Source organism: Schistocerca nitens, chromosome 7, assembly GCF_023898315.1.
Source record: "Schistocerca nitens isolate TAMUIC-IGC-003100 chromosome 7, iqSchNite1.1, whole genome shotgun sequence".
NCBI lineage: Eukaryota > Metazoa > Arthropoda > Insecta > Orthoptera > Acrididae > Schistocerca > Schistocerca nitens.
Window position 1 is genome coordinate 279,133,382 of NC_064620.1, and position 27,370 is coordinate 279,160,751.

The following is a 27,370-nucleotide window of genomic DNA, read 5'->3' on the forward strand; positions in this document are numbered from 1 at the left end:
TGTAATTTTCGTATAGTGACGAGTTTTGTATATTTTGTAAATGATTACGCGATCGATGAAAAAGGCAAAAATGATGGATAGTGAGAATGACGAAATTGTTAACATGGCGAACTCGCCAACAGAGGAAAACAGTATGATGGACAATGAAGTGGAAAACAATGTAATAAGTCGAGAAAATAGTCCGGAAACATTTCAAAATTTTTCTCAATCAGAAAATTCACAGAATCCGAGATTAACGACAGAAGATTCTGGAGTAGTATCGAACACAGATAGCTTTACAGCTATGACGAAGGAAACTGGTTTTGCGGGAAATGTTAGGGGCGAAAAGAATTTCGAACCGGCTATTATGGAGCAGTTGATGAGTGCAATATTAAATTTGGGATCACAGTTACGATCTGAATTAAAAACAGATAGGGAAACAATGGGTTCTCGGTTAGACTCACAAATGGAAACAATGGGATCACGGTTAAGCTCACTGGGATCACAGTTGGGATCACAAATAGGAACAATTAAAACAGAGATGGAAACAATGGAAACACGGTTTGACTCACGAATAGGGACATGTTTCAAAAATATGAAAGATGAATTAAAGAAAGAAATTAGAGAAGAAGTACAACCGATTTTGAATTCTCACAATAATAGATTAATTGCAGTAGAGATTAGACAAAGGGAACAAGATAGAGAACAGGAAGAAAGAGATCGCGTGATAGTACAGAAATTTTCAGAGTTAAATTTACAACGTGCACACGATAAGGAAGAAATATTTGAGAGAATCGAGGAATCCGTACCAAATGACAGATTAAATAACCTAACACAACAGTATGAACAGTTAACTACTAAATGTGTTAATACTGAAACCCGAGTCGCGACACTTACGGAAGATGTAAATAAACAGAAAGAAAAAATAGGTGACTTATCGGAAAGAGTTGAGGAAATTTCAGATAAATTGACAAATCTTAGTTTACATGGGGACAGAGATTCGGATGATACAGCTCCATTGCCATTTGCGGAAACTGAAGAGTACCAGAACATAAATAAACATGTTGAAAATCAGGGAAAATTTAATGAACGTGTTAAAAAGGAAGTTGAGGCATTACAAAAGCAAGACAAATATATTGAAAGCGAAATCGCAGGAAAAGACAGCAGACGAAATTTTGTATCACAGATAGCAGAGGGCTTTGAAGAAAGTAATTTGTTTCATTTACGGGATGTAACAAGAGAGCGCCAGGCGCGGGAACTTGACAATAATCGACATTGGGACTGGGACAGACGCGGTAGGTCTTTGTCGCCGCGAGGCGGAAGCTTTGACTGTAAACACTTCTTGACTGTTCGGAAATTTAAGATCTTTTGCAATTCTAGAAATGACATACGTCCATGTTCATGGTTGGATCGATTTACGTGCGCACTTCCGCCAAATTTGCCATTAAGTCACAAACTGAAATTTATGTGCAGCTATTAAAGTCCTCAGGGGATACACTACACTAAGTGAATATGTGCCGTAGCGTTCGCAGGGCCCCGAGCTGTAGTGGTGCTATTTCCCTTCTAGTTTTCTGCACCGCTGCCTACTCTTTCACTATTCTTTGCATCTATAAAAACAACTCTTCTACTATCCATCTATCTAGACAGTAGGTAAAGAATAACCAGATTTGACTGTTTTACCCAAAAGTGACTTTGAAAATTACCGTTTGGACTTACTATATTTTCTGCAGCATTCATTCGTAATTTAAACGAAATTTTACCTGTTTATCTTCGTGACAATATTACTTCATATGTTGACGACATTCTTATTGCTAAACATTCTTGGAGTGACCACAACAAAATTTTGGATTCATTAGTACGTATTTTTGCAAGAGTTGGCATTACAGAGAACTAGGAAAAATCTGAATTTGGTTGTTCTCAGGTGAAATTTCTCGGTCACATTATTTCTACAGAAGGTATTCTTCCTGATCCAGAGAAATTAGACGCTATTCGTAATTATGCTGTTCCTACCACAAAACGTGATGTTCGTAGTTTCCTTGGTGTCTGTAATTCTCTTAGACGCCTTGTTAGATTGGATGATTTGGCCACACCTCGTTTACACATTTCTGTTATGCGCACTTTAGTTCCAGAAAATGCTTTCGTAAATTACGAGAAAATTGTTACTTCAGTAATATGGAAAAACGTATTCGATCTGTTCTTGCCAAATGCAAATTACGTCAACAGGCTAAGCCGCCAACTGTTTCTCACGGAGCACCGTTGTTTCCTATCATTCCAGCGAAATTAAAGGACATGGCTGCAGTCGATTTGTTCGGTCCAGTGGTTCGGTCTACTAATGGTTTTGCGTACATTTTCGTAGCAGTGGAATTGACATCAAAATATGTGTGTTTTACACCGTTACGCAAAGCAACAGCTCGTTCAGTATCTAACGCTTTCATCAAACATTTTCTTAAAGAAGTTGGTCATGTTGATAAGGTTATATCAGATAATGGATCACAGTTTCGCTCTAAAATTTGGCTTAGTACTCTACGGCGTCGTAAAATTAAACCAATTTTCATTTCACTTTTTCACCCTCAATCTAATGCTTCAGAGAGATGGATGAAGGAAATCAATAAATTATGCCGTCTTTATTGTCATCAGAATCACAGAACTTGGGATCAGTATCTTCATATTTTTCAAAACATTCTGAATGAACTTCCTAATGACTCAACTTCCTTACCGCCTCTATTGATATTAAAAAATAAAGTACCAACAAATCGCATTTCTGAAATCGTTCCTTTTCCGCCTTCACGGAAACTGCGGCATTCTGAAGTTGTCAACCTGGCTCTACGAAATATTGCGTCTGCGGCTGCAAGAAGAGAGAAATCAGCTAAACGTCCTGGTCGTTTAAAAATCTTGTCAGTTGGTCAAAAGGTGTTAATTAAGTCTCATCGTTTGTCTCATAAAGGAAAAGGCTTGTGTCGCAAATTTTTTCTGCTTTATAACGGTCCATTTAGAGTTCGCAAAATTATTCATGATAACACTGTTGAAGTAGAAACTCTTAAATCTCGGCGCTCTAAGGGAATACATCATATATCGAACGTAAAAATTTTTGTGGAATGACATACTTTTGAGAAACCAACAGCTACATGTAAACACGAAGGGAGTACAAGGATACCGCGCTGTGTTTTGGCGGCGGCACATACTCAAAGCAACAGTCAAGTCGGCGCGCCGCACAAGGCAGTCGTTGACCGCAAACAATCGCTTCCTACGTCACGCGCCTACAGCTGATCGAGCGCTCAGTGCGAATGCACTGACAGACGTAAACAAATACACAGTCTAATTTCTCCGAATAAATTCTGTATAAAGCTATGATGACTTCATAAATTATGTTATTAACGTTCAGTATTTTTCAGGATACGGTTGTGTAAAATATTTAAGACCTTCAGGTAAATTCTGTGCGTGTCCGACGTTAAGACGACTTGCTTTGGAGAAAATTTCAGGAAGAATGTAATTTCGAAAAAAAAAGGTAATAAACTAAAAAGGGTAACTATTAATTGAGTTTATTTTTCAGGTAACATAATTCCACTTAGGTACGTACTTTAGACGTAATTTCCTGCTCGCGATTACGTGATTCATACTTTGTGCTAAATTTCATGTTCTATGAATTTACTTGTGAAGCGACGTGCTTGTGTACATTTGCTGATTTTGACAATTATTGATTAATGAACAGTGTTATTATTTGTGTATATTATGCATCGCTTGGCTGCTATGCTTTTTCACTGATGTCATATTTTTTAATTATGTGCCTGCTGTGCTTATTTATTTAAATTATAATTGTCACCTGATTAATTGTGCTGATGTGGTTAGATATGTAAGTTATACTTTGTGATTTATCTGCTTGCGCCTTCATGGGTACTTATTAAGATTACATATGAACATTTATTTGCTTATGTCGATGTGATGCTAATGACCTGTTTATTGTGTAAGGCATGTTTGCTGCTGTGCGTATGGATTGCATATTTACACGTTTCTGTTTTGTTGTCATAACTACTCTTCAATTTAGAATATAGAAATGCTGATATACTGTGTACGTACATAGAGTTTAGGTCACACTATTGTATTAATTATAGATTGTTCGCTTGGCAGAGCCTCGTTGTAAGAATTGTGCTGCATCCACTTGTTGACATTCTGTTCTCTACTGGTATATTTACTCGCTATTGCTTGTTTTGCTTACGCTCAGTGCCTTATATTTTTAAGATAAGAAAATGAACTGCTATAATTCTACGAACGACATTGGTACAAGAAACTGCATAGAAGTCACATGAGCTGGAGGTTTTTAGGAAGCTGTATAAATTTATGCTAATAGGAAGGAAGATAACGACATGACATACCAACACTAGGTTTAGACCATTGACAGTTATTACACTGCATTTTTCGTGAGTAATTGAAATAGGAAGTGACACTTGACACAAGATATACTCCACATGTTTGCTTCTGTTTGCCATAATTTTTGAAGTGGTGTACACACTGAAATATCATGATCATTAACACTTCGTAATCGTACTTAATTACTGAGAGTTATTCGAACTAAGTCTGTTAGAGCTCATGTATGCATTTCTTTTATTTAATGATGGACAAGGAACCAAAATGTATCTTATAATGAGTAGCAGATTTGGATCAGATGGATTACACGAGAGGTTGTGTGTTGACATTGTGTCTTCGGATTGTATGAGATGATGAATTGAGGTTTGCATTAGGATTTTGTCTGCACTTGTTCGAGGAGACTGACTAGAGGAAAGAGTTGTTATGGAAGTGAAATGATATTGGCAATAAGGTTTATATGTATCGACGTATTGAAGAAGTATTATTTAGATATTAAGATTATATGAAGTTGATGATTATTGGAGTTTTGGTGGATAAGAGGTAAAGTAAGTAAGGAGCATATTTTTTTTGTTGGTTTATATGGAACAAGGAGGATGAAGATGGCAGACTCGAACACTTAAGTAGAAGGAAGATTGTCTACACACACTTTGTTAAATCAATAAGCAGTACATACTTTTTTTGAGAGAGGAAGCATTTGTTTGGCTCACTGACAGTTGTTCAGCAACGATACATTTGATTTGGCTTGGCAAACATTGGTCTTGACATGATGACTATGACGTTGACTTAACTATTATTGACTGTTATACATTGCTGCCACTACTACTTGATACACATGTCGAACATCAAATCTTGGACAGAGTTACATTTACACAGTTAACACTATTCAATTACACAGTAGCACTTAATGTGGGTGAAAGATGAGTGAGTGTGTTTTACGTGTTTTCCTTTCCTAATCCTACCCACCTATCTCCTAAATATTATTTTATTTGTTGGTAGTGGCTTGCACTGACACCCATAAATATTATAGGTTTACTGATATTTGTGTCTTTGTAATAGTTAATATGACAATTATCTGATATCATTTGTGTGTTTATTATGATTTGTATGTTTAGTGTAAGAGCTTTGTAAAAGCATTTGTATGTGTATTCAAACTATTGTTCATGCCTGAACTGTCTGATTAGTGATGGTGCTGCACTTTTCAACATGATGTGTGACATTTAGTCATGTTTAATTTCTGCTGATGAACTGTGTGATCAGTGATTGTAAAAAATTATGGACTGTTACTTGTACCTTTTCTACATGATTGGTGCCACTAGGACATGTTTAATTTCTGCTTATAAACTCTGATGAACAGTGTGATCAGTGATAGTGAATTTTATGGAATTGCTTCTGCTGAGAAATGTGACTTGTTGCTGTGTGTACCTGCTCAACATTGCTGGGTACCACTGATGGACTGCTTCTACTGAAATGATGTTGCTTCTTGCTGTCTGCACCTGGTCAACATTACTGGGTGCCACTGATGGACTGCTTCTACTGAAATGGTGTTACTTGTTGATGTCTGCACCTGCTCAACATTGCTGGGTGCCACTGATGGACTGTTTCTACTGAAAAGATGTCACCTGTTGATGTCTGCACCTGCTCAACATTGCTGGGTGCCACTGATGGACTGTTTCTACTGAAAAGATGTCACCTGTCGCTGTCTGCACCTGCTCAACATTGCTGGGTGCCACTGATGGACTGTTTCTACTGGAAAGATGTCACCTGTTGCTGTGTGCACCTGCTCAACATTGCTGGTGCCAATAATGGAACTGCTTATACTGAAATGATGTTACTTGTTGGTGTCTGCACCTATTCAACATTACTGGGTGCCACTGATGGACTGCTTCTATTAAAAAAAATGTTACTTGTTGGTATTTGCACCTGTTGACCATTGCTGGGTGCTACTGCTGGAACTGTCAACTGCTTATTCTTGAGCTATGGAAAGCGTTTATGTGAATATTTGTATAAACTGATTTTTTGTGTATTACTGTTTGTAAAAAGTTGTGAGACTCTTACCTGCACATATTCGTCATTGCTGACGCTATTGATTGAACTGTTTAACCACATAATACTTGTGTAAACTGTTATGTAAAGTCACATGTATGAAAGAATTTGTATTGCTTACTGTATTCTATATATTAGGTTATTGAAAGGTCAGTGCAAAGCCAAAATTTTATCTAGTTATATGATATTTACGTATTAATATTATCTTTTATTTTTGTCTGTATTTTTTTTTGACGAATTTGGTGGTATTTTCACCACCAATGCTGGCAAAAATACCATCAAATTCTAGCCGTGGAGGAAGGGCATATGAAAGGTGGCTACACTGAGCCACAGCGCCAGAGATCGCTAGAGAGCATTGTTCCGCCGCCTCCACTGACAGTGATTATTGAGATGTCGTAGTGCGCAGTGCTTGTCCAGGACTCGTAGTAGTCAGTTCGTGTTCAGATGTGCTAGTAAGGAGTGCTTGCTGAGATGTGATACTGAAAAGTTCTTGTTGAGATGTGGTAATAGCGAGTCGGTGTGGAGATATATTGTAATGATTAGAGTGATTTTGGTCAATATATGAAGGTAACGAAACTTGATTTATTTTTCATTATTTCCATGTTTTAAATAATGCGTCATTACAGGTTCAGTCAACAAAGCATCTGGCTTGTGTTCTTGTATTAGAGTGTAATTCAGGTTTTCTTGAGTAATTATGGTATTTTTATTTTCTTTAATTAATTCAGTATAAATGATATTTAAAATTTCTTGTGTTATTGAAGAAGAACCGTGCCAGATGCGTACGTTGAGTCATACTTCCACACACAGAACAGTTATACTTGTGCTTTGGTTTCGTAGGTTTTATAGTTGCTGGGGACTTAATTAATTAATTAATTGTGTTAATGAAAATTTCCATTTCATTCTTTGTTGTTGTTCTATGCAGTCAGATAGCGTAATAATACGAGTCAGGGCCAACCGTTGACGAGACATTGCGTAATCGGACAAACAGCTACTAAAGCAGAAATTAAAATTATTTTCATTTCATTTTAATTAAGCCCCCATGCAAACTTCCTGGCAGATTAAAACTGTGTGCTCGACCGAGACTCGAACTCGGGACCTTTGCCTTTCTGCACTTGCCCGCGAAAGACAAAGGTCCCGAGTTCGAGTCTCGGTCGGGCACACAGTTTTAATCTGCCAGGAAGTTTCACTTTTTCGTGTTTTTGCTCAATGCGTTTATGAGTAAAAAACTTCAGTAAAAATTTAAAAAAATCAAAATTATCTACCAAAAAGGTCCTTGGTACTGTTTTCATAGGATTAACGGCTCGGCTTTCTAACGAAGTGCCGGCCGCGGTGGTCTCGTGGTTCTAGGCGCTCAGTCCGGAACCGCGTGACTGCTACGGTCGCAGGTTCGAATCCTGCCTCGGGCATGGATGTGTGTGATGTCCTTAGGTTAGTTAGGTTTAAGTAGTTCTAAGTTCTAGGGGACTGATGACCACGGATGTTAAGTCCCATAGTGCTCAGAGCCATTTGAACCATTTTTCTAACGAAGTTTATAAATCTATTCTGACCTTATAATGGCGGGAATTCCACTTGTTATTGCGGATGTCAGTGTAATTGCTGTAGAAACAGCGTGGAATGACAATAATAAAGGTTTAATTAACATTTATTCATTACGATTTAATTGTTGATATATTATGTAACATTACATACGTAGTGAAAGGGTTCTTAATATAGGCTGGTCATCTTCCTCTGTCTCACAATAGTAACCTTCTTGATCGTCAGGATTCTTGTCTGTTGTTAAACCGTCAGTAACTTCTTCTTGCTGAGAAGGTGTGGACCATTTGTTAGGGCAAGACACTCCTCGACAAGAGCTGCATATTTTAGAGCATTGTAGAGTACTCTCCCTACAACTGCTGCATGGGGGCTTAATTAAATTGAATGCAAATATTTTTAATTTTATTAGCTGTATGTACGATTACGAAGTCTCGTAAACGGTTGGCCCTGACTAGTATTAGTACGCAATCTGACTGCATAGAATAACAACAAGGAATGAAAGGAAACTTCCGTTAACACAATTAATTAATTAAGTCCCCAGCAACTATAAAAGCTAAGAAACAAAAACTACGAAACAACAAAGCACAAGTGTAACTGTTCTGTGTGTGGAAGTGTGGTTCAACGTACACATCTGGCACGGATCTTCTTCAATAAGACAAGATATTTTAAACACCATTTATACTGAAGTAATTAAGAAAAACAGAAATACAATAATTGCATATAGAAACCAGAATTACAGTCTAATACATGAACACAAACCAGATGCTTTGTTGACTGAACCTGTGACCAGGAGGCATTATTGTTTAAGACATTTGAAATAAAAAAATTTTCTTTACCTTCATATACATTGACGAAAAGTAACTCTGATCATTACAACATCCCCAATCCAACAACATCTGGTGTCTAGCCCATCAAAACAACTGCACACAACATGGCCTCAAATAGTACAGCTATCATCATCCTCTCAGCAAGGCACTAACCACCACAACTTCTGAACAAGCACTCTCCACGACGACTTCTCAACAAGCACTGCCAGTAGAGGCGGCGGAGTAAAATTCTTTGGCGCTATCTCTGGCGCTGTGACTCAGTGTAGCCACCTTTCATATGCCCCTCCTCCACGGGCTAGAATTTGATGGTATTTTTGCCAGCATTGGTGGTGAAAATACCACCAAATTCGTCCAAAAAATACAGACAAAAATAAAAGATAATATTAATAAGTAAATATCACATAACTAGATAAAATTTGGCTTTGCACTGACCCTTCAATAACTTATTATATAAAATACAGTAAGGAATACAAATGCTTGCATACATGTGATTTTACATAATAGTTTACACAAGTATCATTCAATCAATAGCACCAGCAATGACGAATGGCTGTAGGTAAGAGTCTCATAACATTTCATAAACAGTAAATACACAAAAAATCAGTTTATACAACTATTCACATAAAATCTTGTCAATAGTTCAATAAACAAGTAGTTGTCAGTTCCAGCAGTAGCACCCAGCAATGGTCAACAGGTGCAAATAGCAGTCTCATAACATTTCATCAGCATTAATTAAACAACTCCAACAGTGGCACCCAGCAATGGCGAGCAGGCGCAGACACCAACAAGTGACATTATGTCAGTAGAAGCAGTTCCAACAGTGGCACCCAGCAATGTTGAACAGGTGCAGACACCAACAAGTGACATTGTCAATAGAAGCAGTTCCATCAGTGGCACCCAGCAATGTTGAACAGGTGCAGACACCAACAAGTGACATTATCTCAGTAGAAGCAGTTCCATCAGTGGCACCCAGCAATGTTGAACTGGTGCAGACACCAACAAGTGACATTATTTCAGTAGAAGCAGTTCCAACAGTGGCACCCAGTAATGTTGAGCAGGTGCAGACACCAACAAGTGACATCATTTCGGTAGAAGCAGTTCCATCATGGCATCCAGTAATGTCGACAGGTGCAGGTAACAGTCCATAATATTCACTATCACTAATTAGACAGTTCATCAGAGTTCATCAGCAGAAATTAAACATTTCCAAGTGGCACCCATCATGTTGAACAAATGCGGGTAATAGTCCATAATATTCACTATCACTAATTAGACAGTTCATCAGAGTTCATTAGCAGAAATTAAACATTTCCAAGTGACACCCATCAATGTTGAACAGGTGCAAGCACGAACAACAGTTTGAATGCACACACAATTGCTTTTACAAAATTATAATCAATGCTCTTACACTAAACATACAAATTATAATAAACACACAAATGATATCAGATAATTGTCATATTAAATATTACAAATACACAAATATCAGTAAACCTATAATATTTATCGGTGTCAGTGCAAGCCGCAACAAACAAGTAAAATAATATTTAGGAGATAGGTCGGTACCAATTATCTGGGATTAGGAAAGGAAAACACACAAAACACACTCACTCATCTTTCATCCACATTAAGTGCTACTGTGTAATTGAATAGTGTTAACTGTGTAAATGCAATTCTGTCAAAGATTTGATGTTCGACATGTGTATCAAGTAGTAGTGGCAGCAATGTATAACAGTCAATAATAGTTAGTCAATGTCGTAGTCATCATGTCAAGACCAATGTTTGCCAAGCCAAATCAAATGACGGTTGCTGAACAACTGTCAGTGTGCCAAGATATGCAAATACTTCCTCTCTCCAAAAAAAAAGTAAATACTGCTTATTGATTTAACAAAGTGTGTGTGTAGACAATCTTCCTTCCACTTGAGTGTTCTAGTCTGCCATCTTCATCCTCCTTGTTCCATATAAACCAACAAAAAAATATGCTCCTCACTTACTTTACCTCTTATCCACGAAAACTCCAATAATCATCAGCATCACATAAACTTAATACTTCAATAATATCTCTTACGTCGATACATATAAACCTTATCATCAATATCATTTACCTTATCTCTTGTCCACCAAAACTCCAATAATCATCAACTTCACATAATCTCAATACCTCAATAATACCTCTTCAATATGTCGATACATATAAACCCTAACGCCAATACCATTTCACTTCCATAACAACTCTTTCCTCTAGTCAGTCTCCTTGAACAAGTACAGATAAAGTCCTAGTGCAAACTTCATCATCCCATACAATCCGAAGACACAATGTCCACACACAACCTCTGTGTAATCCATCTGATCCAAATCTTCTACTCATTATGAATCATAAAATACATTTTGGTTACCTTGTCCATCATTAAATAAAAGAATTGCATACATGACCTCTAACAGCCTTTAGTTTGAATAACTCTCAGTAAGTAAGTACGAGTACGGAGTGTGAATGATCATAATATTTCACAGTGTGTACACCACTTCAAGAATCATGGCAAAACAGAAGCAAACATCTGGAGTATTTCTTGTGTCAAGTGTCACTTGCTATTTCAATTGCTCACGAAGAATGCAGTGTAATAACTGTCAATGGTCTAAACCTAATGTTGGTATTTCATGTCATTAGCTTCCTTTCTATTGGCATAAATTTATACCGCTTCCATAAAACCTCCAGCTCATGTGACTTCAATGAAGTTTCTTGTAGCAACGTCGTTCGTAGAATTATAGCAGTTCATTTTCTTATCTTAAAAATATAAGGCACTGAGCGTAAGCAAAACATGCAATAGCGAGTAAATATACCAGTAGAGAACAGAATGTCAACAAGTGGATGCAGCACAATTCCTACAACGAGGCTCTGCCAAGCAAACAATCTATAATTAATACCATAGTGTGACCTAAACTCCATGTTCGTACACCATGTATCAGCATTTCTATATACCAAATTAAAGAGTAGTTATGACAACAAAACAGAAATGTGTAAATATGCAATCCATACGCAAAGCAGCAAATATGTTATCTTACATAATAAACAGGTCATTAGCATCATATCAGCATAAGCAAATAAATGTTCATATGTAATCTTAATAAGTAAACATGAACGCGCAAGCAGATAAATCACAAAGTGTAACCTACATACATAACCATATCAGCACAATTAATCAGGCGACAATTATAATTTAAATAAATAAGCACAGCAGGCACATAATAAAAAAAAGTGACATCAGTGAAAAAGCATAGCAGCTAAGCGATGCATAATATACACAAGTAACAACCCTGTTCATTAATAAAACATTGTCAAAATCAGCAAATGTACACAAGCACGTCGCTTCACAAGTAAATTCATAGAACATGAAATTTAGTACAAAGTATGAATCACGTAACCGCAAGCAGCAAATTACGTCTAAAGTACGTACCTAAGTGGAAATATGTTACCTGAAAAATAAACTCAATTAACAGTTACCTTTTTGGTTTATTACTTTTTTCTTCGAAATTACATTCTTCCTGAAATTTTCTCCATAGCAAGTCCTCTTAACGTGGGACACACACAGAATTTACCTGAAGGTCTTAAATATTTTATATAACCGTATCCTGAAAAATACTGAACGTTAATAACATAATTTATCAAGTCACTATAGCTTTATACTGAATTTAATCAGAGAAATTAGACTGTGTATTTGTTTACGGCTGTCAGTGCATTCGCACTGAGCGCTCGATCAGCTGTAGGTACGCGTGACGTAGGAAGTAATTGTTTGCGGTCAACGACTGCCTTGTGCGGCGCGCAGACTTGACTGTTGCTTTGAGTATGTGCCGCCGCCGGAACACGGCGCGGTATCCTTGTACTCTCCGTGTGTTTACGTATAACTGCTAGTTTCTCAAAAGTATGTCATTCCACAAAAATTTTAACGTTCGATATATGATGTATTCCCTTAGAGCGCCGAGATTTAAGAGTTTCTACTTCGACAGTGTTATCATGAATAATTTTGCGAACTCTATATGGACCGTTATAAAGCAGAAAAAATTTGCGACACAAGCCTTTTCCTTTGTGAGACAAAAGGTGAGACTTAATTAACACCTTTTGACCAACTGACAAGGTTTTTAAACGACCAGGACGTTTAGCTGATTTCTCTCTTCTAGCAGCCGCAGAAGCAATATTTTGTAGAGCCAGGTTGACAACTTCAGAATGCCGCAATTTCCGTATAGTCGGAAAAGGAACGATTTCAGAAATGCGATTTGTCGGTGCTTTATTTTTTAATATCAATATCGGCGGTAAAAAAGTTGAATCATTAGGGAGTTCATTCAGAATGTTTTGAAAAGTATGAAGGTACTGATCCCATGTTCTGTGATTCTGATGACAATAAAGTCGACACAATTTATTGATTTCCTTCATCCATCTCTCTGAAGCGTTAAGATTGAGGGTGAAAAAGTGAAATGAAAATTGGTTTAATCTTACGACGCCGTAGAGTACAAAGCCAAATTTTAGAGCGAAACTGTGATCCATTATCTGATATAACCTTATCAACATGACCCACTTGTTTAAGAAAATGTTTGATGAAAGCGTTAGATACTGAACGAGCTGTTGCTTTGCGTAAAGGTGTAAAACACACATATTTTGTTGTCAATTCCACTGCTACCAAAATGTACGCAAAACCATTAGTAGACCGAACCACTGGACCGAACAAATCGACTGCAGCCATCTCCTTTAATTTCGCTGGAATGATAGGAAACAACGGTGCTCTGTGAGAAATAGTTGGCGGCTTAGCCTTTTGACATAATTTGCATTTGGCAAGAACAGATCGAATACGTTTTTCCATATTACTGAAGTAGCAATTTTCTCGTAATTTATGAAAGCATTTTCTGGGACCAAAGTGCGCATAACTGAAATGTATATACCAAATCAATTTATTAACCCACTCATCAGGAATGCAAACTAACCAAACAGAGTTGTCGACCGATTTTCGTTTAAAAAGAATATCATTGCGAACTAAATAATACTGTCTAATCGCTACGCTTTCCTTTCTCATCCACTTCTCCTTAATGTCCTTCCAGATTGGATCCTTATTTTGCTCCTTAACGATGTCCTGGAGCGAAGACGAAATGAAATTTTCAAACGCAACACCTTGAATATACATCAAACAATAATTGTTTTCTTCGCAGTCCTCTTCAGCACTTTGTTTCAAACCCATAGGTGCACGCGATAAAGCATCAGCAATAATATTTGAAGAACCCTGTATGTAAACAATACTAAAGTCAAATTCCTGTAGATACAGCGCCCATCGTGACAATCTTCCATGAGTTAATTTTGTTGACATAAGAAATTCCAGAGCTCGATGATCGGTGTAAACCTTAGTATGTCTCCCATACAAAAATATGCGAAATTCTGTGAAAGCCCAAACAACAGCCAAAGCTTCAAGTTCCGTAATCGAATAATTCTTTTCTGATTTAGAGAGAACACGACTTCCAAATGCAATAGTTTTCTGTACTACAACGCCGTTTTCTTCTCTCTCTTGAAATAAATGTGCACCTAGGCCTTTGTATGATGAGTCCGTCGCCAAACAAAAATCTTTAGATAAATCCGGATGTGAAAGAAATGGAGCAGCAACTAAAGCATCACGAAGTTGTTCAAATTCTGATTGAGCTTCCTCATCCCAACACCAATTAGAATTCTTTCCAGATAGTTCACATAAACGAGGTGTGGCCAAATCGTCCAATCTAACAAAGCGTCTAAGAAAATTACAGACACCAAGGAAACTACGAACATGACGTTTTGTAGTAGGAACTGCATAATTACGAATAGCATCTAGTTTCTCTGGATCAGGAAGAATACCTTCAGTAGAAATAATGTGACCAAGAAATTTCACCTGAGAACGACCAAATTCAGATTTTTCCAAGTTCACTGTAATGCCAACTCTTGCAAAAATACGTAATAATGAATCCAAAATTTTGTTATGCTCACTCCAAGAGCGTTTAGCAATAAGAATATCGTCAACATATGAAGTAATATTATCACGTAGATAAACAGGTAAAATTTCGTTTAAACTACGAATGAATGCTGCTGAAGATACAGTAAGTCCAAACGGTAATTTCCGAAATTGATAACAGTTACCAAAGGCTAAAAAGGCAGTGTATTTTCTACAATCAGGGTGGAGTTCTATTTGCCAAAAACTTGCGCGCATATCAATCGTGGATAAAACTTTAATTCCATGGAAATGTTGAAGAAGTTCATCTAAATTTTGTGGACGGTCAGTTTCAGGAATGATGATATTATTTATCTGTCTGGAATCCAGAACCAAACGAATTGACCCATCCTTTTTAAGAACGACGTGCAATGGGCTGGTATAAGGACTGACTGCTGGCTCAATAACGCCTTGATCTAACATGTACTGAAGTTCACTCTTAACCTTGTCTCTGTAAGCCAAAGGAATAGCGTACGTTTTTCCTCGAAATGGTGTGTGTTCTTTTACTTTAAATACATATTGTAAGCCTTGTATAATTCCTGTGTGATGACTAAATACTGTAGCATGTGAAGTCAAAATTTGGTGCAGTTCTTCTCTTGCAACGTCATCTGGCACTTCAGCTTTCTTAACCTTTTCATTAATTAATTCTTCGCTATTAATTATATCATCCGTCCTGTCTCTGTATCTATTGTCGTTGTCATGAATCATAATGCTCAGCAAAAACATCAGAAGTAAGAAACCTTAAACATTTTGTGTCTGATTCAGATTTTGTTAAACACTCGAAAAATTTCAAACATTTCGGCATTCCGGCAACAGTCAAATTCACACTTCCTTCTTTAAAGTTTAAAATTGCTTTATGTGTGTTAAGAAACTCCATACCTAATATAATTTGTGTATTGAGTAGTGGAACAATAATAAAATTAGCAGAAAATTCGTATCCTTGACAAATGAAGTTTAGGTTGGTCTGTTGTTTGACTTCCGCACTTTTCCCAGAAACAGATCCTCGAATTGTAGTTTTAGAAACAGGTAACACAGGACAAGCAATAGTTCTTACACATATACGAAAAACTGATTCACTAATAACATTCAATGGGCTCCCAGAATCTAAAACTGCAGTGAACTTATTCTTACCCACACATACGAGTACTTCAATAACAGGATGTAAAAATGCGTCTACATTATTTTCCTTTTCGTCTAGCAAAATGTCTCTCATGTATTCCAGGCGTACGTAGTGTAAAGTCGTAGTGTCATTACTTTCTGAACCGTCTATATGGCTGCCAAAAGCCGAAGCTACAAGTCATTGTCGATTGTTTGCGTCACGTCTTTGATTATTCGCGTCATTTCGCGGATCAATTTCTACGATTTGCACTTGTCTCTCGGAATTTCTGTCACGCGGAGGATGCCAATTAGGTCCCTCCTGTCTGTTAGATGTAAATTCTTGATTGTGTCTGTTATTAAAATTTCTATTATCCTGTCTATCTGCATGACTGCTTCTTGTGTAATTTCGACTGTCACTTCTGAAATTATTGTTGTATCTTCTACCCTGGTTATTTCTGTAGTAAGAATTTCTATTACTGTATGAATAATTTCTGTCTTGATGATACCGATTACTGTTTCCGTATGATTGATCATTCCGGTAGGAATTTCCGTTATTATAATTGTCTGTGTAATTTCTGTTAGAACGTCTGTTATTGTCATAAGGCTGGTATCTATTGTCCTGTCTGGTTCGTCTGTCATTCTCAAAATTACCCATATAACGTCCGTTCCGATCATTATCCCTTGTCTCTGAAAATCTATTGTGATTACCGTTACTGAAAAAATTACAAGTAGTCCCGTCATCGTTGTCATACTCAAGTTCTTGTAGCAAAGTCTTAAAAGTCTCAATGTCGTCTTTACATCTTCCGGCTAAAGCAATTTGTCTTATGGATTGTGGCAGATTAGTTAAACAAATGCGAATTAATTCAGTCGGGCTATAAGGGCTGGAAAGAAACTGATTCTTTCGAATCATGTCTTCAAAGTATTCTGCTGGCGTGCGGAACTCAGACTGTTTAAAATTACGCTGCATAATAAGACTGTGTTTGACTCTGTCTTGCGTGTTTTCGGACCAATATGCCGATAGAAATGCATGATAAAAATCATTTAAATTATTACAATCTCTAATAAGTGCGCGCATCCGCGTCGCCAGTTCGTTTTCTAAATATCCACACATAAATTCCAATTTGTGACTTAGTGGCCAATTTGGTGGAAGTGCGTACATAAATTGATCTAACCATGAACATGGATGTATGTCATTCTTAGAATTGCGAAATATCTTAAATTTCCGAACAGTTAAAAAGTGTTTATAGTCAAAGTTTTCGCCTCGTGGCGACAAAGACCTACCTCGTCTGTCCCAGTCCGAATGTCGATTATTGTCAAGTTCGCGCGCCTGGCGCTCTCTTGTTGCATCTCGTAAATGAAATAAATCATTTTCTTCAAAACCCGCTGCTATCTGTGATTCTAAATTTCTTCTACTGTCTTTTCCTACGATTTCGCTTTCAATTTGTTTGACTTGCTTTCGTAACGCCTCAAATTCCCTTTTAACGCGTTCATTAAATTTTCCCTGATTGTCAACACGTTTATTTATGTTCTGGTACTCTTCGGTTTCTGCAAATGGCAATGGAGCTGTATCATCTGAATCTCTGTCCCCATTTAAACTAAGACTCGTCAATTTATCTGAAATCTCAACTCTTTCCGATAAGTCACCTATTTGTTCTTTCTGTTTATTTACGTCTTCCGTAAGTGTCGCGACTCGGGTTTCAGTATTAACACATTCAGTAGTTAACTGTTCATATTGTTGTGTTAGGTTATTTATTCTGTCATTTGGTACGGATTCCTCGATTCTTTCAAATATTTCTTCCTTATCGTGTGCACGTTGTAAATTTAACTCTGAAAATTTTTGTACTATCACGCGATATCTTTCTTCCTGTTCTCTATCCTGTTCCTTTTGTCTTATTTCTATTTAAATTAATCTATTATTGTGAGAATTCAAAATCGGTTGTACTTCTTCTCTAATTTCTTTCTTTAATTCATCTTTCATGTTTTTGAAACATGTCCCTATTCGTGAGTCTAACCGTGTTGCCAGTGTTCCCATCTCTGTTTCTAATTCAGATCTTAACTGTGTTTCCACTGTTCCCATATCAGTTTCTAACCGTGTTGCCACTGTTTTTAATTCAGATCCTAACCGTGTTTCCATTGTTCCCATACCAGTTGTAATTGTTCCTATTTGTGATCCCAAATTTAATATTGCACTCATTAGCTGCTCCACATTAACTGGTTCGAAACTCTTTTCACCCCTAACATTTCCCGCAAAACCAACTTCTTTCGTCATAGCTGTAAAGCTATCTGTGTTCGATACTATTTCAGAATCTTCTATCGTTAATTTCGTATTCTGTGAATTTTCTGATTGAGAAAAATTTTGATCTGGTTCCGGACTATTTTCCCGACTTATTAAATTGTTTTCTACTTCATTTTTCATCATACTGTTCTCCTGTGTTGGCAAGTTCGCCATGTTAACAATTTCGTCATTCTCACTACCGATCATTTTTGCCTTTTTCATCGATCACGTAATCATTTACAAAACATACAAAACTCGTCACTATTCGAAAATTACAGACAATATGACACTTTATCACCAACAATACCATTCACACGAAATGCTTCCCGACAAACACGATTAACGAACAATTGAAATCTTCATAATTGCACAAAATTGTCAAACGCGTATACAAGACCTCAAAAATTAAATTCTGCAAAAATACCATTAGAAGAAAGACAAGACAACTACAAATGTTCATTACCAAATCTACACATGCAATATAGACTAAAATTACTAAACTACAAACTGCTACAACAATACTACTGTCTGCTATTTTTACTATCAAAAGAATTCCAAGGGACGATCCGAAGCAGCGGTCGCCACGTGCATGGGGGCTTAATTAAATTGAATGCAAATATTTTTAATTTTAGTAGCTGTATGTACGATTACGAAGTCTCGTAAACGGTTGGCCCTGACGAGTATTAGTACGCAATCTGACTGCATAGAATAACAACAAGGAATGAAAGGAAACTTCCGTTAACACAATTAATTAATTAAGTCCCCAGCAACTATAAAAGCTACGAAACAAAAACTACGAAACAACAAAGCACAAGTGTAGTTGTTCTGCGTGTGGAAGTGTGATTCAACGTACACATCTGGCACGGTTCTTCCTCAATAAGACAAGATATTTTAAACGCCATTTATACTGAAGTAATTAAAAAAAACAGAAATACAATAATTGCATATAGAAACCAGAATTACAGTCTAATACATGAACACAAACCAGATGATTTGTTGACTGAACCTGTGACCAGGAGGCATTATTGTTTAAGACATTTGAAATAAAAAAATTTTCTTTACCTTCATATACATTGATGAAAAGTACACTCTGATCATTACAACATCCCCAATCCAACAACATCTGGTGTCTAGCCCATCAAAACAACTGCACACAACATGGCCTCAAATAGTACAGCTATCATCATCCTCTCAGCAAGGCACTGACCACCACAACTTCTGAACAAGCACTCTCCACGACGACTTCTCAACAAGCACTGCCAGTGGAGGCGGCGGAGTAAAATTCTTTGGCGCAATCTCTGGCGCTGTGACTCAGTGTAGCCACCTTTCACTGTTCTGAATTGTTCAAGAACAAGACTTCCGAAATTTGAACATCACTGTAAGTAGCATACATTCCAAGATTTGCTAACATCTAAAAGATGTTTGATTCGTACTTTCTGTGTATAAATACTGACAACTGAAGAGGAGATGTGAATAATCGTAGTAGTGTGGTTGAAATGTTTTGATGTCCTATACTGATGCATTTTTTGTCATTAATTCCACTTGTCCGTTCTTTTTTCTTTCTATACCGTACTCAAAGACCGTGGAATCACAGTTAGCGCATATCTCAAAAATTCGTCTATTGGGGGATTTTCATCTGTTTTGCAGAAGCTGGATCTAATGTCCTCTCGTACAAATACAGCCGCTGCCATAACAATCCCAAGTCGTCTGCTTCACTCTTTTTCAGGTTTTAGCATCTGTTAAGATTTTATAGTCCGTGTTTCTTAAACAAATAGTAGAGTGTTTTTTATCTGCATTTTCCACTATGATCTCTTCACCATTTTGCAACGTGTAGTTTCAAACCCGGTGGACTACTAAAAGCTTCACGTTTCCCCGTCACAATGTCTCGCATTGGCACTTACCATCACAGATCAAACAGCTCTCACGATTCTCCTTTATAAATATTATTATTTTCCATTTTCAACCATTTTGCGCATTGAAAATGAGCGTTTGGCGTCATTTGCCGGGAGGCCCCTTACGGGGCAGGTCCGGCCGCCTTGGTGTTGGTCTTATTATATTCGACGCCACATTGTGTTACCTGCGCGCCGGATGGGGATGAAATGATGATGAAGAGAACACAACACCCAGTCCCTGAGAGGAGAAAATCCCCGACCCAGCCGGGAATCGAGGCCGGGCCCCTTAGGACGGCAGTCGGCCACGCTGACCATTCAGCTATCGGGGCAGACATTTTGCGCACTAACTACTTAATACCGGAGTAACTGGAAGGTTCATCAACAGCCGTCACGATGTCTTGTCTCACGACCATACTGCATTCAATTCCTGCAAAATAGAAATAGAGGAAAAATTAAAAATGCAGCTCTCAACGAGACACTGTATGACAATAACACTTAAGCATATAATTATAGGAAATTAGACAGACAATATTCAGTTTAGTTTCTTGTGAGAGACTACACGAAAAAGTTTACAGGATGAGGGGTGGCGCTGTTCCGTAATATAAGATGTCAAACACGAGGCCTTTATGGTAAAAAGATAAACGGATAAACGGTTGTTTATCCTATAAACACAATGCATAAGACCTTTTTATAGATAATTTTGTATTCTTTAGTTTCGTACTTAGGTATTTTGCTCATAAATGCAGCAGTTTTCATAAAAACGCGAAAATGTGATATTTTTGTAGCCACTTTCCAGTATGATGGACGAAGCTCCAGCCCGATTTTGGGGGGGGGGGGGGGAGGACTTTCAGTATCTTGTTTAGAAAGGTATAAGGAAGGTCTGTGCGAAAATCCAGCTTGTTACTAATTTTATCCCCTAAACGTCAAAATCTGGCCTGATTTTACTGGGCTAATAACACTTATTGTAATTGTGAAACGTATTATTGACGCCACAAAAGCGACACAGCTTTCAAATTTTGTGACTGACGCTTCAGCAAATGAGACAATGCAACAACTAACGCCTGTGAAGGAGTCGTCCAGTGAGATGCTGATTGTTGGTGACAGTCACTGGATTTCAAAATCGACAGGCTGCTGTAAGTACGCCGAATAAATGCATCCTATTTTTTTATCATATGAAGTAATACCTACATCATGAACACATTTGCGTAATTTTTTAATGCGTCATTGCCAGGTCAATATAACACACAGGTTATTTCACTTGTGCTTAAGACGCTAAATAGGCCCTAAGAAATAGATATAAATAACACGAGCAACATATCATATTTTTCTTAGAACTCCACCTTAAATCCGCAACAAATTATAATTTTAAATCATTAATAGTTTGTAGATATGTGAAAATAATAGAACGTGGTGGTAAACACCTAAGTATACATTTCGCAACGAATCAATTTCGCTATGTGTATTTTTATAACACCCGCGTTTTCAAAATCGAATAGCAGTTGACTGACACTAGTTTCACTAAAATAAATATAGTATACTGCATCAAATCCCACCCACAAACCTGTTCGCCCCTTTGAAGTGACGGACCGTATCACTTAGCAACACATTTATGTTTTCATTGAAGATGGAATGTAGTGCATAGTATTCCTTGATGTTCCCCGTAACAGGGAATTTTGCTTTCCCAGAAAATGTTGGAGGTTGTTACGACTGCATTAATAAGACGCATCGCCTGCAACATTTCGGTCTAACATATTGTGCCCTCTATATGGGCAGCAGTTGACGAACTGCAAAACCCTCCTTTGCATTTTGGGTTTTGTGGTGAGCACCCGCGACTTCCACCGAGCACAGATTTTGTGATTTCCTGACCTGTCATATACGAGTAGCGTGATTTAGTCGATGCCGAGCGGAAAACTAATACCACCTTCTGTCAGCTAAGACTAAGCATTCATTCCGTTTGGACCTTTGATTTTGTAACAGTCTGTTGTTGTCATCCGAAACCATTGTAGATATCTTGACATTACAAGTACTTCTCATCGTAAAACGTAGGCATTTGTTTATGAATACCTTTGAGCCCATGATATTTTCTCAAAAACATTTGTTCAACAAAGCTCTACTCGAAGGCTGTATGTGGCAGATAACCTTCTTGCAATTGCAGTTTCAATACTGCAAAGATCGATTGCCTAGTGTCGAATATCAATTGGCATCAGTACGACGATTACGACGAGCCATTTGTCCAAATGTATTATTCATTTAAAATTACAACATGTTTCGGCAAGACGTCATCCCTTTTTTAACTTCTATAAACAAGGAAAACACAATCATTATTTCGCAGTATTTCACATACTACTATACATATAATGGAAATCTGTCTATTCTGTTGATCTAGTCTGACACACCTTACAATTATTTTAATTAGGCACAGACAAAAATAAGCAAGTAGCAAACACATACGGCTTTCCATTACATATACCATGGTTTTTAAACTTCATAATTACTGATGACGCTTGATACTCTCACAGGGCTCTGTTTACTTACGAAAACCAACTGTGTTTCACTTCGCAAGGATCCATCACTGCCAACCAATTATATAGCTGTCAACTCAAAAACTTTTGAAAGTTTTCTATGTTACAGCAAAATCTAAAAACAATCTTACACCTGTGTTACAACGTTTTCATCTTTTCACATTTGGCGGACCGTAACATTCACTCATATGTTATTTCTCGCATTCCTTGACAACCAATAAAGTCATTACGACTAAAATGTGCTCACTATATTCGATTTATAGTACAAACTAGAGACATAAAAACTTAATTATTACTAACGAGATTAGGTAGGTGGCTGCTTTTCACAAGAACATTCCTGAAGTGGTCACAGAAATATCCATTGGACACTTCTGTCTTTCGTTTAACTCGTTAACTCGTTCATTTCCGAAATCACAAAAAATTCTGTTTCCTCTAAATTTGACAGAAACCAAAATTTTCTTGTAAATTCAAAGTATTCAAGCTGTTCGTGATGCTTCCTAACGAATGTGCTCATTCTGAAGGCTCATTGCTACCGAAGATAGATCATTCTCTTTACTATAGTATTACCTTATTTTAAAGTTCTTAACATATTTAGTCTCAAAATCTTGACATGTTACTTCATATACTCCCGCTCTTCCTATCCAACTGTCACTTGCCTTCGCTCTTAACTTCTTAATCGTTGAATAACCTCGCCAGTTTGTAAGAGACGAATCTACAGTGTAGTAGGAAGCTACATTATTACAGATCTTTTTTTTATTGTTTTCCATGTCCTACCATTTCATTAACCCTAGCTATTAAACCCACGCCACAATCATTTCCTATTGCTATTTGACCAAGTGGTTTCAACTCTTCATTTTTACCTTCAGAATGAGAATGGTTCATGGTGTGGGTTCCTGTAATCATGTCCTACTTCACGAACCACGGGCAACATATTGAAACGTCCCCTTTGAAAAATTGTACAGGACTGTGCTTTAAATGACACACAATATTTTTTAGCGCAACGCAATCTGACTTTCAATAATCCCTACAAAAGAATGGCTCTGTCTAATATTAACCTATACGTTTCACAAATCACTTACCTCACAAAAATCTTCGTTACTCGAACTACTGCAGTACAGCGAGCGCCACTACTGCCAGCTAAATAAAAGATTCAAACTAAGGAAGGCACTAACTACTGATAGGCATAGTTAGCAAATGAAAGATTTTAATAGAGAACAAACAATGTATTTACCTTAATAGTCATAATATATATAGCAGTTCATGACAAATTACAAAACTCCGCCATCTCTCTCCCCACATCCACCACTGCTGGCGGCTCACCTCCAACTGCGCAACGCTACGCGCTGTTCACAGCCAGCTGCCTAACACTACAATGGCGAGTATTACAACATTGCAAAGCAGTCACAGACTGCACACAGCACAGCCAGTGATTTTCATACAGAGGTGGCGTTACCAATAAAAAAACCTAAACAGCCTACTTCACCTCCAACCGCGCAACGCTACGCGCTGTTCACAGCCAGCTGCCTAACACTACAATGGCGAGTATTACAACTATGCAAAGCAGCCACAGACTGCACACAGCACAGCCAGTGACTTTCATACAGAGGTGGCGTTACCAATAAAAAAACCTAAACAGCCTACTTACAATATGAGTGGCCAAGTAAGTGGTCCCGACAGTCGGGATACCAGTTACTTTGGAATAAGGCTGGGCGTCTCGGACATATTCTGAGTCGTTGTCACCTTTGTGCTCATACGGCAAAGACTAGCAAATTCACCGGTTAGTCCCTCAACCGTTAGGGGTAAAACCCAATGGGACTCGGGGCAAGTAAGGCTAGCAACCTGTTTCCCTGGTACTTTAAATATGATGCTGGCAACAATCAGAGCGAAATGCCTCGGACCTTTGGAGGTGACGGAGTCCCACCTCTAACTGACAAACCAGGGACTCCTAAGATACGACTTGGCAACCAAATGGTAATGAGATGGGGAGTTATTAATATCAGTGGGGGCTACTCTGTGAAGAAGGTAGAGCTGGCAGAGGCTGCAAGTAAGATGAGGCTGGACGTTTTAGCTGTTACTGACATTCGGGTAAGGGGTGAGAATGGAAGAGGAAGTGGGAGAATACAAGGCCTAACTGTCAGGAGTCAAAGCAGGAATAGCACAGTGGGGTGTAGGGCTTTACATCAGGAAAGAAATGGAACCCAGCGTAGTTGCAATAAGGTATGTAAACGAACGACTGATGTGGATAGATTTGACAGTGTCTAGCAAGTAGAGGGTAGGAGGAGTCGGGGCAGACCAAGGAGAAGGTACCTGGATTCGGTTAAGAATGATTTTGAAGTAATAGGTTTAACATCAGAAGAGGCACCAATGTTAGCACTGAATAGGGGATCATGGAGGAATTTTATAAGGGGCTATGCTCCAGACTGAACGCTGAAAGGCATAATCAGTCTTAAATGATGATGATGATGTTGATGATGATGATGAATGAGCAGCACTCGTTAGGAATAAAATTATCAGGCAGTCCAAACAGGCTGAATCAGAATAGTTGGGAGAAACATATAAAAAGATTGAGAAAGATATGATTGTAAGAAAATGACAGGCAAGTAGGAAGATTACAAGTAGCTTCGGAGAAGTACTACCAAGAAGTGTTTACCTGGCTGATGTAGATGGACAACATCTGCTAAATGCAGAAGAAAGTGCAGACAGGTGGGAAGTATACGTTGAAGATATTGATGAAGCTGCATCTAAAAGTTCAGGTTGAAACTGATTAAGAATCAGAGTACTGATTACTGGATGTCTTGATAAAAAGATAATAGAGCTATCACCCTTTGGTATGCAACTGATGCCCAGCATTATAATCTTGGACGGCATTGTGGGTACCTAGATATTTTATTACGTATCTCCAATCCTAAAGGCTTTGAGGCATTCTGCATAAGCATGTTCACTATAGATACGTTGGTTACCTCCTTTATCTTCTTTATTCTTTTTTCAAAATAACTGATTCATTATTATCTTGAAGCATGTTCTGAAACTAAAACCACGAAGAAATTAATTTTGTTGCCTGATGACTCTGTCTCAGAGCTGCAGTTTATATATATGTAGTCCTAACGGGCAACACAGTTTCGTTCTGCCAGTTAATGAGACTTACTAGAGTTATATATCTGTCCAGTAATTCGGATCTCATAGTATAGTAGCGCGTAATGTGGTGCATGCATCGTAGTGGTTAGCGTTGATGGGTAGAAGAGTTACAGATTGCCAGGACAGTATGAGGGTTGGTGGTCGATATTAACAGATTCCCTAACCATACTGAAGAGCCTTACGAAACCAAAAATGGGACAAAAGTGTGTCGCCTATAATTATAGACATTATTAAAGAAGTCGTTACAAATAAGCATGAAGGTATAATAACAAATTTCTATTGGATTCCAGGACAGAGGGGCATCTTTCATAAAGAAATAGCACACATCTTAGCGAAGCGAGCAATGAACTTGGGTGAAATCCTAAATGGGTGACTTCCTTATCTAGAAATACTGAGTTTAATCAATGAAAAAGCGAGAAACGACTGGCGAACACAGTGGGATTCGACTAAGACATGAAGAGGAGTACAATGTGGTCATCTGCAACCTAAGATAACTTCATCCCATTGTTTTACTGATTGGAATAAGAGCAGACGATTCATAAGAATGATTACGCGCATGAGCTTAAATCATGGCAAATCCCCAAGCCAGTTGTTTTGAAAAGGATTGAAGGAAGCTCCGTTATGTGATTTATGCAATGAAGAAGGAGACGTGAATCATCTATGGTTCTCGTGTACCGGATACAAGACACAACAAAATTCCTTTATCAGTGCATTGGTGAACGCAAAGATTCCTCTTTCAACATCGTCTGCAGTATTGTTGTCATCCCCAAAGAGTGAGCTGTAGATTTAAACGCGATTTCAACTACTTAAATGTCTGTGACCTAAGTATTTAGACACACAGAGCCCATGATGTGTCGATTTGTGCGTGTTATGGTTCTTTTTTTTTATTATTCTGGTGACCTGTATCAATCATTATTCATACCCTAAATGCTTCTGTAAACAGCAATTCACGAAATGTATAGTACCATTAAGAAAGGTACTTCGTAAATGTGATGAATGGCTATATGGCGATGGCCAAATGCCAATAATAAACATAAAAAAGACAAAGGTCGGTATGCTGGCCGGTCAGACTGTATCTTTTAGGTGGTTTCCCACATCCCACTAGGTGAATACTGGGCTGGTTCCTAAATTGTGCCTGAGTTACACAATTCACGAACGTTTAGAAAAACTTTCGCTCAGTTTCACATGAGTAACACTACACCCCGGGCTGTAATGGTGTGGCGACAGGAAGGGCACCCTACCACCCCTTAACATAACCTTGTCAGATCCGTTAATAACCATGCCGACCCTGCAGGACGGACGCACAAGAAGAAGAAGAAGAAGAAGAAGAAGATATTTTTTCTGTCTGATCTGCCTCATGTCACTGAGTGGTTTTCTTTAGTAACATAAGCTGTGAATGCAGGTTTGTTCGAGTTACCAAATCTTAAGGGGCTCTGGAAAGGTTCAAAATCATTCAATGTTCAATTTTTATACTTTTTCGCATTATTAAAACCTGCAGACTTTCCCCTACATCTACATCTACATGATTACTCTGCAATTCACATTTAAGTGCTTGGCAGAGGGTTCATCGAACCACAATCATACTGTCTCTCTACCATTCCACTCCCGAACAGCGCGCGGGAAAAACGAACACCTAAACCTTTCTGTTCGAGCTCTGATTTCTCTTATTTTATTTTGACGATCATTCCTACCTATGTAGGTTGGGCTCAAC